The sequence below is a fragment of the Bos grunniens genome, chromosome 1, assembly GCF_055505025.1.
Source record: "Bos grunniens cultivar Pamir isolate PY7600 chromosome 1, Bosgru_T2T1.0, whole genome shotgun sequence".
Taxonomy (NCBI): Eukaryota; Metazoa; Chordata; class Mammalia; order Artiodactyla; family Bovidae; genus Bos; species Bos grunniens.
In genome coordinates, this window is record NC_141165.1 from 35,322,133 (window position 1) to 35,335,228 (window position 13,096).

Here is a 13,096-nt window from a genome sequence, read left to right on the forward strand (position 1 = left end):
GACCCCATAGATAGCAGCCCACCAGGCTCCTCTGTCCCTGGGATTCTCCAGGCAAGAACACTGGAGTGGGTTGCCATTTCCTTCTCCAATGCATGAAAGTGAAAAGTAAAAGTGAAGTCGCTCAGTCGTGCCCAACTCTTAGTGACCCCATGGACTGGAGCCTACCAGGCTCCTCAGTCCATGGGATTTTCCAGGCAAGAGTACTGGAGTGGGGTGCCATTGCCTTCTCCGAGTGTGTTCCTATGGTACCCTATATAAACCTCTTTAATTGCCCTTATCACCTGGTTGTAAAGGTTTAAATGTGGTTCTCCTCTACTAGGCTACTTAAGTAGTGGAATATTGCCTTATCTTTAGAGCATCAGTATTTAGGAAAATTTTGATGAAATTTGGTAAAATGAAATAAAATGAATTGCTAAAGTTGGTCTATATTCAGTGACTTGAACTGTTATATGTGTCAATCACAATTATACACTTTTCAGGTGAGTTATGTGTAACTTCCCTAAACTCAAAACTTAATGAATCCCCAAAATGAACGCATAAGTGCTTCATTACTATCATAGCACTTACATGAGAAATCTACAAAAATAAATGATACAAATGAACAGTTTACAAAACAGAAACAGACTCACAGACTTAGAGAAGGAACTTATGAGTACTGGGGTTGGGAGGAAAGGGTGACTGGGAGGGACAGACTCGGAGTTTGGGATTGACATGTGTACACTGCTATATTTAAAACAACCAACAAGGACCTACTGTATAGCACAGGGAACCCTACTCAATACTCTGTAATAACCAAATGGGAAAAGAATTTGAAAAAAAGGATAGATATTAATACACATATATGTACAACTGAATCACTTTGCTTTGCACCTAAAACTAACACAACAATACTCCAGTAAAAAATAAAAAAATAGAAATCATAAGAGAAATAAAATCTTCTAGGAATTCTTTCCTTGATTAAACAGTTTGTTCTCTGTAACTGTGAGTTTCCGTTTTGTTATTTTCATTAATTTTTTTAGGTTCAATGTACAAGTTAAATACAGTATTTGTCTTTCTCTGTCTGACTTACTTCACTAAGCATAAAACCTTCCAGATGTATCTATGTTGTTGCAAATAGCAAAACTTCATTCCTTTCATGACTGAGTAATATTATATATATATATATATATATATATATATATATATATATATATATACACACACACACACTACATCTTCTTTATCCATTTCTCTATTGATGGACACTTAGATTGCTTCCATATCTTGGCCATTGTAAATAATGCTAACATCCAAGAATGAGATTGGTGGATGATATGGTAGTTATATTTTTAATTTTTTCAGGAATCTCGATACTGTTTTTCATAATGACTTTACCAATTTACATTCCCACCAGTAAGGCACAAGGCTACCTTTTCTCCACATCCTTGCCAATACATAGTATTTGTAGAATTTTGATGATAGCCACTGACAGGTGTGAGGTGATTTCTCACTGTGGTTTTGACTTACATTCTTCTGATGATTAATGATGCTGATAAGCTTTTAATGTACCTGTTTGCTATCTGTATTTTTGGAAAAATGTCTGTTAGGTCCTTCTGTTCAGTTTCAATCAGATTGTTTGTTTGCTTTTGATATTGTGTGGTATGAGCTTTTTATAGATTTTGAATATTAACCCCCTATCAAACATATCATTTGCAAATATTTCCTCCCATCCAGCAGGTTGTCTTTTCATTTTGTTGATGGTTTCTTTTGATGTACAAAAGCTTTTAAATTAGATTGGGTCCCATTTGTTAATTTTTGCTTTTTATTTCCTTGCCTGAGGATATAGATCAAAAAAAAAAAAAAAAAAAGCGCAGCTATAGTTTCTGTCATAGAGTACTGCCCATGTTTTCTTCTTTGAGTTTTATGATTTTTGATCTCACACTTACGTCTTTAACCCATTTTGAGTTTATGTTTGTATGTATTGTAAGAAAATTTTCTAATTTCATTTTTTTACATGTAATTGTCCAGTCGTCCTAACACTGCTTATTGAAGAGACTGTCTTTTCATCATTGAATATTTTTGCCTCCTTTGTCATATATTAACTGGCCATATGAGCTTAGGTTTATCTCTGTGCTCTGTGTTCTTTTCTGTTTATTCATATGTCTGCTTTTCTGCCAGAAACATGCTGTTTTAATTACTATCACTTTTCAGCATAGTTAGAAGTCAGGATACTGTTCATACTGTGCATGGGGTTCTCAAGGCAAGAATACTGACATGGTTTGCCATTCCCTTCTCCAGTGGACCACATTTTGTGAGAACTCTGCACCATGACCCATCTGTCTTGGGTGGCTCTACATAGCATGGCTCATAGTTTCATTGAGTTAGGCTATGGTTCATGTGATCAGTTTGATTAGTTTTCTGTGATTGTGGTTTTCATTCTGTCTGTCCTCTGAGGGATAAGGATAAGAGGCTTATGGAAGCTTCCTGATGGGAGACACTGACTGTGCTGGAAACTGGATCTTGTTCTGATGGGTGGGGCCATGCTCAGTAAATTTTTAATCCAATTTTCTGTTGATGGGCAGGGCTGTGTTTCCTCCTGTTGTTTGACCTGAGACCAAACTATGGTGGAGGTAATGAAGATAATGGCAACCTCCTTCAAAAGGTCCCATGGATGCCTGCCACACTCAGTACCCCCAACCCTGCAGCAGGCCACTGCTGACACATGCCTCCACTGGAAACTCCTGGACTCACAGGCAAGTCTGGGTCAGTCTTTTGTGGGGTCACTGCTCCTTCCTCCTGGGTCCTGGTGCACACAAGGTTTTGTTTGTGCCCTCCAAGAGTCTGTTTCACCAGTCCTGTGTAAGTTCTGGTGGCTCTATGGTGGGGATAATGGTGACCTCCTCCAAGAGGGCTTATACCACACCCAGGTCTGCTGCATCCAGAGCCCCTGCCCCTGTGGCAGGCCACTGCTGTACCTCCATAGGAGACACTCAAACACTCAAAGGCAGGTCTGGCTCAGTCTCTGTGGGGACTCCTGGTGTACTCAAGGTTTTGTTTGAGCCCTCCAAGTATCTCTGGTGGGTATGAGATTTGATTCTAAACGTGATTTTGTCCCTCCTACTGTCTTGCCAGGGGTTCTCCTTTGCCTTTGGATGTGGGGTATCGTTTTTTGATGGGATACAACATTCTCAAGACCATCCTCGAGAAAAAGAAATCCAAAAAGGCAAAATGGTTGTCTGAGAAGGCCTTACAAACAGCTGAGAAAAGAAGAGAATCTAAAGGTAAAGGAGAAAAGGAAAAATATACCCATTTGAATGCAGAGTTCTGAAGAATAACAAGGAGAGATAAGAAAGCCTTCCTCAGTGATTAATGCAAAGAAGTAGAGGAAAACAATAGAATGGGAAAGACTAGAGCTATCTTCAGGAAAATTAGAGATACCAAGGGAAGATTTCGTGCAAAGATGGGCACAATAAAGGACAGAAATGTTATGGACCTACAGAAGCAGAAGATATTAAGAAGAGGTGGCAAGAATACACAGAAGAACTGTATGAAAAAGATATTTATGACCCAGATAACCATGATGGGATGATCACTCACCTAGAGCCAGACATTTTGGAATGTGAAGTCAAGTGGGCCTTAGGAAGCATCACTAAAAACAAAGCTAGTGGAGGTGATGGAATTCCAGTTGAGCTATTTAAAACCCTATGTCAGCAAATTTGGAAAACTCAGCAGTGGCCACAGGACTTGGGATTCATTCCAATCCCAAAGAAAGGCAATGCCAAAGAATTCTCAAACTACTGCACAATTGCACTGATCTCACACGCTAGTAAAATAATGCTCAAAATTCTCCAAGCCAGGCTTCAGCAATACATGAACTGTGAACTTCCAGATGTTCAAGCTGGTTTTAAAAAGGCAGAGGAACCAGAGATCAAATTGCCAACATCCGCTGGATCATGGAAAAAGCAAGAGAGTTCCAGAAAAACATCTATTTCTGCTTTATTGACTATGCCAAAGCTTTTGACTGTGTGGATCACAATAAACTGTGGAAAATTCTGAAAGAGGTAGGAATACCAGACCACCTGACCTGCCTCTTGAGAAACCTATATGCAGGTCAGGAAGCAACAGTTAGAACTGGACATGGAACAATAAACTGATTCCAAATAGGGAAAGGAGTACGTCAAGGCTGTATATTGTCACCTTGCTTATTTAACTTATATGCAGAGTATCACGCAAAATTCCAGGCCGGTGAAGCACAAGCTGGAATCAAGAATGCCAGGAGAAATATCAATAACCTCAGATAAGAACTAAAAAGCCTTTTGATGAAAGTGGAAGAAGAGCATGAAAAAGTTGGCTTAATATTCAACATTCAGAAATCTAAGATCATGGCATCTGGTCCCTTCACTTCATGACAAATAGATGGGAAACAATGGAAACAGTGAGAGACTATTTTCTGGGGCTCCAAAATCACTGCAGATGGTTACTGCAGCTAGAATTTAAAAGATGCTTGCTCCTTGGAAGAAAACTATGACAAATCTAGACAGCATATTAAAAAGCAGAGACATTACATTGCCAACAAAGGTCTGTCTAGTCAAAGCTATGGTTTTTCCAGTAGTCATGTATGGATGTGAGAGTTGGACTCTAAAGGAAGCTGAGAACCGCAGAATTGATGCTTTTGAACTGTGGTGTTGGAGAAGACTCTTGAGCATCCCTTGGACTGCAAGGAGATCAAACCAGTCAATCCTAAAGGAAGTTAGTCCTTAATGTTCATTGGAGGGACTGATACTGAAGCTGAAACTCCAATACTTTGGCCACCTGATGCATTGGAAAAGACCCTGATGCTGGGAAAGATTGAAGGCAAGAGGAGAAGGGGATGACAGAGGATAAGATGGTTGGATGGCATCACCGACTTGATGGACATGAGTTTGCACAAGATCTGGTAGTTGGTGATGGACAGGTATGACTGGCATGCTGCAGTCCATGGGGTCACAAAGAGTTGGACACGACTGAGCAACTGATCTGAGCTAGATGTCAGGAAGCTTGATATCTCTGGCTTTTTTTTTTTTCCCCCTCTAGAGATTGCTTTGGCTATTCAGAGTTGTGATCACATAAAAATGTTAGGATTATTTTTTTTCTAGCTCTGTGAATAATGTCATGGGTATTTTGATAGGGGTTGCATTAAATCTGTTGATTGCTTTGGGAAGTATGGCCATTTTCATAATATTAAGCCTTCCAATCCAAATGGAACATGTTTCCATTTCTTTTTAACATCTTCAGCTTGCTTCATCAGTGTTTAATAGTTTTTAGAGGATAAGTCTTTCACCTTCTTAGTTAAGTTTATTCCTAGATATTTTATTCTCTCTGATGCAATATTTATTTATTTTGGCTGCACTAGGTCTTTGTTGCTTTTTCCACAGGCTTTCTCTAGTTGCCACAAGTGAAGGCTACTCTTTGTTTTGGTGCCCGGGCTTCTCATTGTGGTGGCTTCTCTTGTTATAGAGCACATGCTCTAGGTGCTCGGGCTTTAGTAGTTATGGCACACAGGCTCAGTAATTGCAGCTCACAGGCCCTAGAACATGCACACAGGCTACAGTAGTCCAGTAGCACATGGGCTTGATAGTTGTGACTCACAGGCTCCAAAGCTCAGGCTCAGTAGTTGTGGCACATGGGCTTAGTTGCTCTGAGACAATGTGAAATCTTCCTGGACCAGGGATTGAATCCCTGTCCCCTGCACTGGCAGGTGGACTCTTATCCACTGCACCACCAGGGAAGTTCCTTGATGGGATTTTAAATGGGATTGTTTTTTGCTTTCTCTTTTTGGTAGTTCATTATTAGTGTAAAGGAAAGTGACAGACTTCTGTATATGTCTTATATCCTGCAACTTTACTGAATTCACTTATTAGTCCTAATAGTTGTGTGTGTGTGTGTGTGTGTGTGTGTGTGTAGGCTTTAGGGTTTTTAATATACAGTGTTATGTCATCTGAAAATTGAAGAAGGCAATGGCAACCCACTCCAATATTCTTGCCTGGAGAATCCTGTGGATGGAGGAGCCCGGTGGGCTGCCATCTATGGGGTCGCACAGAGTTGGACACAACTGAAGCGACTTAGCAGCAGCAGCAGCAGCATTTGAAAATAGTGAAAGTTTACTTCCCACTCCCAACCTGGATGACTTTTATTTCTTTTTCTTATTGTTGTGAGTAGACTTACAATAACATTTTAAATAGAAATGGTAAGAGTAGGCATCCTTGTTTGCTCCTGATTTTAGAAGAAAAGCTTTCAGTTTTCACCAGTATAGGGTTAGTAGTGGGTTTGTCATAAATGGCCTTTGTTATGTCGAGATACGTTCCCTTTCTGTCCACTTTGATTAATTTCTACTATGAATGGATGTTGAATTTTGTCAAATGGTTTTTCTGGATCTACTGAGATGATCGTGTGTCTTTTATCCAGCTTTTGTCAATGTGGTATATCACATTGATTGATTTGTGAATACTGAACCATTCTTACTTCCCTGGAATAAATTCCACTTGATTATGGTATATGATACTTTTTAAACATAGTTGAATTCTGTTTGCTAGTATTTTGTTGAAGATTTTGAAACTGTATTTATTAGGGATATTGGCCAGTAATTTTCTTTTTTCATAGTGTCTTTGTCTGGCTTTGCTATCAGGGTAATGGTGACCTCATATAATGAGTTTTTGAGTGTTCCCTCCTCTTCAGTTTTTGGAATAGTTTGAGAAGGATAAGTATTTACTTTTCTGTATGTTTGGTAGAATTTCCCTTTGAAGTGGTCTGATCCTAAGTTTTTGCTTTTGGGGCATTTTATAAATGCTGATTCAATTATAATTCTAATACCCTATAATTCTAATACTTTGTTTAATTCTAATTCTTCTTGATTCAGTCTTGGAAGATTGTATGTATCTAGAAATATATCAATTTCTTTCAGGTTGTCCAATTTGTTGGCATATTATTTTCTTATTACTGTTTTTATTTCTGTTATATCAATTGTGATTTCTTGTTTTTCATTTATTTTGTTTATTTGGGCCTGTTGTCTTATTTTTTAAATTAGTGTAGCTAAAGGCTTATCAATTTTATTTATCTTTTTAAAAAACAGCTCTTAGTTTCATTGATCCTTTCTATTTTTTGTGCACTAAACTATCCTCATGTTTTAAATTTTGTTTTCCTTTTTGCCATTCTGATTGGGTAGTTTCCCTTATTCTGTCTTTCAGATTGCTTATGAGTTCATTTTAGACATTTTTTGGCCATACCGCAGCATGTGGGATCTTAGTTCCCTGACCAGGGATCAGACCTGTGCACCTTAATAGTGGAAGCATGGAGTCTTAACCACTGGCCTACAAGGAAGTCCTGCTTATGAGTTCTTATGTATCACCTAATCCACTAATTCTTTCCAATAGACATTTCATTTCTGTTATTATAAGTGTTTTTTTAAACTCTGATTGGTTTTTCATATTTCATATTATTCTTTGTGAAATTCTCACTGTAGTCATCTATTCTTTTCCTAAGTTAATGTAGCATTCTTACTACTATTGCTCTGAACTCTTTATCAAAAAGATTATTTGTCCCTGTTTAATTAGGGTTTTTATTTTTAGAGATTTTTTTCTTGGTTTTTTTTTTTTTTTTTAAACATATCTGTGTTTTCATTTTAACTTTCTCTGTCTTTGTAGATTTGATGAAACAGTTACTTATCACAGTATTAAAGGCATGTGAGGGAGCATCCTTATGCAGTTTCTGTGAGCCCATTGGCTCTGGTGGGAGAGCTGAATCTTAAATGAGCAGAGGCTGTGTCTTCTAAAGGGGTACAGTGACTGTCAATGCATTGGTGAGTTGTAGGGCTTAAGCGGGAGCATCTAGAGCTAGAGCCAGGTGTGAGTCAGGCTTCACCTATGCTCAACAGCAGTCACCATGTTGTTAGGGGTAGGAGTGGACCTGAAGTGGTGGAGCAGGAGCTGTGAGGGAGTTGATGGGGGTGTGGGGATGATTGATGGCAGTCTCCATCTTGGTTGGCATTGTGGCCAAGGCCCAAGGACTTGGGGACTGCACTTCTGTGCTGGTTTCACATTTCCCACCAGTGTGTATGCCTTGGTTTTAGACTTGGTTGGGGCTACACCACTGAGTTGGTTTCATTCTCTCCCAAGTGTAAATATGGATGTGTGTGCCAGAAATGTTATTCTCCCTGGAGCTGGTTTTATGCACTCCTAAGTGTGTGCACAAATGCACATACCTGCAATGGTTGCCTCTGCCCTGGTCAAAGGCAGGGCCAGGGCCCAACCCAGCTCTGTTCCCTCTTTAGTTTGCACACTCTCATTTGAAATGGCTGCCTCTGTCTTAATTGGGAGCAGCACCAGAGCAAGAGGGACTGGAGCAGGAGCCCAGTGAGAGCTGCGTGACATGCTGTCGGTGGTACTGGCAAGCAAGCCAGATCATTGGGCAGTTTTCATTTGGCTGTCTCCATGTTGTGAATGGGATTAAGCAAAGTCTGTGTATGCACTCTTGAAGAGCAGAGTCTCAATTTCTCTGGTAAACCTCACTGATTTTCAAACTAGCTTACGGAGGCTGTCAGACTGCAAGGCTAGCATTCCTATTATGTGAATAGGAATTGAACACCTCACTACCATGAGAGCATCCCCAAGGCTGTGATATCTCCCTCTCTCCTGGGTTCCCAGCTAACAATGTGATTCCAGACTAGATCACTTCTCTTTTCTTCCTATCAGACTCTGTGTGGATCTTTCTTTATAGCTTAGTTGTAGAACAGATGTTCTGCTAGTCTTCAGGCCAATTTCTGAGAGTTGTTCTCTATGTAGTTCTAGCTTTGATGTGTTTGTGAGGGAAGATGAGCTCAGTGTCATTCAATTCCACCATCTGGATCCCACCTTCCTCAGCCATTGTCACTGATGGAATCATGAGCTATTTCCAGGCTTTGGCTATTATAAATAAAGCTGCTAAAAATATTTTTATACAAATGTTTTTGTGAATATGTGTTTCACTTCTCTTGGATAAACACAGGATTGAAATACTGTGTCAAAATACAAATATGTGCTTAGTTTCATAAAAGATTGCCAGAATTTTTCCAATGTGGTTGTACAGTATTACACACCAAATAAAAATGCACGAGAGTTACAAGTGCTTAATATTCACCCCCAAATTTAGTTAGGTCATTCTTTTTCATTTGAATTATTCTGATCAGGTGTGTAGATATCTTTGTGCAATTTTAATAGACATTTTCCTAACAAGCAATACTGAGCAGTTTTCATGTGCTTGTTGGTCATTAGTATCTCTCCTTTTGTCAAATGGCTGTTGAAATATTTTGCTCATATTTAATAATTTTCTTTTGTCTGTTAATTGCTGAGTTATAAGAGTTTTTAAAACTATTGTATATAGCAGTCTTTCATCAGATACATGTTTGTAAAAGTTTCTTCCCTGTCTCTGGATTACCTATTAATTTTTAAAATATCTTTTGATGGCCGAAATTTTACTTTACACAAAGTCTGATATATTTTTTTCTTCTATGGTTATTGCTTTCTTAGTTTTGTCCATAAAACTTTTGCTAAATCCACATTACAAGGGTATTACACCATGCTTATTATTTTTAGAGTTTTATAGATTCAGTTAACATGTTTTAGTTCATGATATAGCTTGAGTTAAGTTTTGTGTATGGTACTAGATAGTGTTTGAAGTTAATTATTTCCATATGGCTATCCACTTTCTCTGGATCATTTACTGAAAACATTCCTATGACTTTTGGATATTGGATATCTGTTTCAGATATTGAAGATATTCCTATCTCTTTGGATCCCTTTTGGACTTCAGGAGCACCTTTGTCAAAACTTGACTTACCATCAACATGTGATTGTATTTCTGGACTTTCTCCTCTTTAATCTGTTTATCAGTTGTAGACTAGTACCACATTTATCACTGTAGCTTCCTAGTAAGTCTGCTACTGCTGCTGCTAAGTCACTTCAGTCATGTCCGACTCTGTGTGACCCCATAGACAGCAGCCACCAGGCTCCCCCGTCCCTGGGGAGATTAGCTAATGTACATCCTCCAATCTTGTTCTTTTCCAAGGTTGCTTTGGATATTGTAGGTCATTTGTGCTTCCATATAAATATTAGAATCAATTTCTATAGAAGTGTCTGCTGGGTTTGTGTTTGGGACTGCCCTAAATCTATAGATCAATGCGGAGTGAACTGATGCCTTAACGATTTTGTTAAGTTTTGTTTATTTTTGAACTTTAGGCCTTTTAAGTATTATCATTTCTTTACAGCAAAGAGCTTATAGCTCCAATACAAGATTCAATAGAAATGGTATGATTGGACATCTTGCCTTTGTTTTTTTAGCTCCTAGGGGCAAAGCACTCAATATTCTAGCATTAAATAGCTTTTTCATATGCCCTTTATCAGGCTAAGAAAGTTCTTACTATTCCTTGTATATTGAGAGTTATCACAGATGATTGATGACTTTTGTCAAATGCTTGTTTGTAAACACCCTCTTCCAACAACACAAGAGAAGACTCTACACATGGACATCACCGGATGGTCAATACTAAAATCAGATTGATTATATTCTTTGCAACAAAGATGGAGAACCTCTATACAGTCAGCAAAAACAAGACCGGGAGTTGACTGTGGCTCAGACCATGAACTCCTATTGCCAATTCCAGACTTAAATTGAAGAAAGTAGGGAAAACCACTAGACCATTCAGGTATGACTTAAATCATATCATTTACGATTATACCGTGGAAGTGACAAATAGATTCAAGGGATTAGATCTGATAGACAAAGTGTCTGAAGAACTATGGACGGAGGTTTGTGACATTGTACAGGAGGCAGGGATCAAGACCATCCTCAAGAAAAAGAAATGCAAAAAAGGCAAAATGGTTGTCTGAGGAGGCCTTACATAGCTGAGAAAAGAAGACAAGCAAAAGGCAAGGAGAAAAGGAAAGATATACCCATTTGAATGCAGAGTTCTGAAGAATAACAAGTAGAGATAAGAAAGACTTCCTCAGTGATCAACGCAAAGAAATAGAGGAAAACGACACAATGGAAAAGACTAGAGATCTCTTCAAGAAAATTAGAGATACCAAGGAAACATTTCATGCAAAGATGGGCACCATAAAGGACAGAAATACTATGGACCTAACAGAAGCTGAAGATATTAAGAAGAGGTGGCAGGAATACACAGAAGAACTATACAAAAAGATCTTCATGACCCAGACAATCATGATGGTGTGATAACTCACCTAGAGACAGACATTCTGGAATGTGAAGTCAAGTGGGCCTTAGGAAGCATGACTACGAACAAAGCTAGTGGAGGTGATGGAACTCCAGTTGAGCTAAATCAAATCCTAAAAGATTATGCTGTGAAAGTGTTGCACTCAGTATGCCAGCAAATTTGGAAAACTCAGCAGTGGCCACAGGACTGGAAAAGGTCAGTTTTCATTCCAATCCCAAAGAAAGGCAATGCCAAAGAATGCTCAAACTACAGCACAATTGCACACATCTCACACACTAGCAAAGTAATGCTCAAAATTCTCCAAGCCAGGCTTCAACAGTATGTGAATCATTAAATTCCGGATGTTCAAGTTGGATTTAGAAAAGGCAGAGGAACCGGATATCAAATTGCCAACATCCACTGGGTCATCAGAAAAGCATAAGAGTTCCAGAAAAACATCTATTTCTGCTTTATTGACTATGCCAAAGCCTTTGACTGTGTGGATCAGACCAAACTGTGGAAAATTCTTCAAGAGATGGGAATACCAGACCACCTGACCTGACTCCTGAGAAATCTATATGCAATAAGCAACAGTTAGAACAGTACATGGAACAACAGACTAGTTCTAAATCAGGCATGGAGTAAGTCAAGGCTGTATATTGTCACCATGCTTATATAACTTATATGCAGAGTACATCATGCAAAATACCGGGCTGGATGAAGCACATACTTAAATCAAGATTGCTGGGAGAAATATCAATAACCTCAGATATGCAGATGACACCATACTTATGGCAGAAAGTGAAAAGGAACTAAAAAGCTTCTTGATAAAAGTGATAGAGGAGAGTGAAAAAGCTGGCTTAATACTCAACATTCAGAAAACTAAGATCATGGCGTCTGGTCCCATCACCTCATGGGAAATAGATGGGAAACAATGGAAACAGCGACAGACTTTATTTTTCTGGGCTCCAAAATCACTGCAGATGGTGACTTCAGCCATGAAATTAAAAGATGCTTGCTCCTTGGAAGAAAAGTTATGACCAACCTAGACACCATATTAAAAAGCAGAGACATTACTTTGCCAACAAATGTCTGTCTAGTCAAGGCTATGGTTTTTCCTGTGGTCATGTATGGATGTGAGAGTTGGACTGTGAAGAAAGCTGAGCGCCGAAGAATTGATGCTTTTGAAATTTGGTATTGGAGAAGACTCTTGAGAGTCCCTTGGACTGCAAGGAGATCTAACCAGTCCATTCTGAAGGAGATCAGCCCTAGGATTTCTTCATCTATTCAAAGCTATGGTTTTACCAGTAGTCATGCATGGATATGAGAGTTGGACTATAAAGAAAGCTGAGTGCCAAAGCATTGATACTTCTGAACTGTGGTGTTGGAGAAGACTCTTTAGAGTCCCTTGGACTGCAAGGAGATCCAACCAGTGAATCCTAAAGGAAATCAGTCCTGAATGTTCATTGGAAGGACTGATACTGAAGCTGAAACCCCAATATTTTGGCCACCTGATGCGAAGGACTGACTCATTGGAAAAGCCCTGATGCTGGGAAAGATTGATGTCAGGAAGAGAAGGGGAGGACAGAGGATGAGATTTTGGATGGCATCACTGACTCGATGGACATGAGTTTGAGTAGGCTCTGGGATTTGGTGATAGGGAAGCCTGGTGCACTGCAGTCCATGGAGTCGCAAAGAGTCAGACGTGACTGAGTGACTGAACTGAATCTATTTGAAATTATTATATTGGGTTTCTTTTATTCTGTCAATACAGTGAATTACATTGATGACTTATGCATTTTAAACCAGTCTTGCATACTTAAGGTAAACTCACTTTATCAAGATTTATTATTCTAGTAGCTCAGCTGGTAAAGAATCCATCTGCAATGAGTG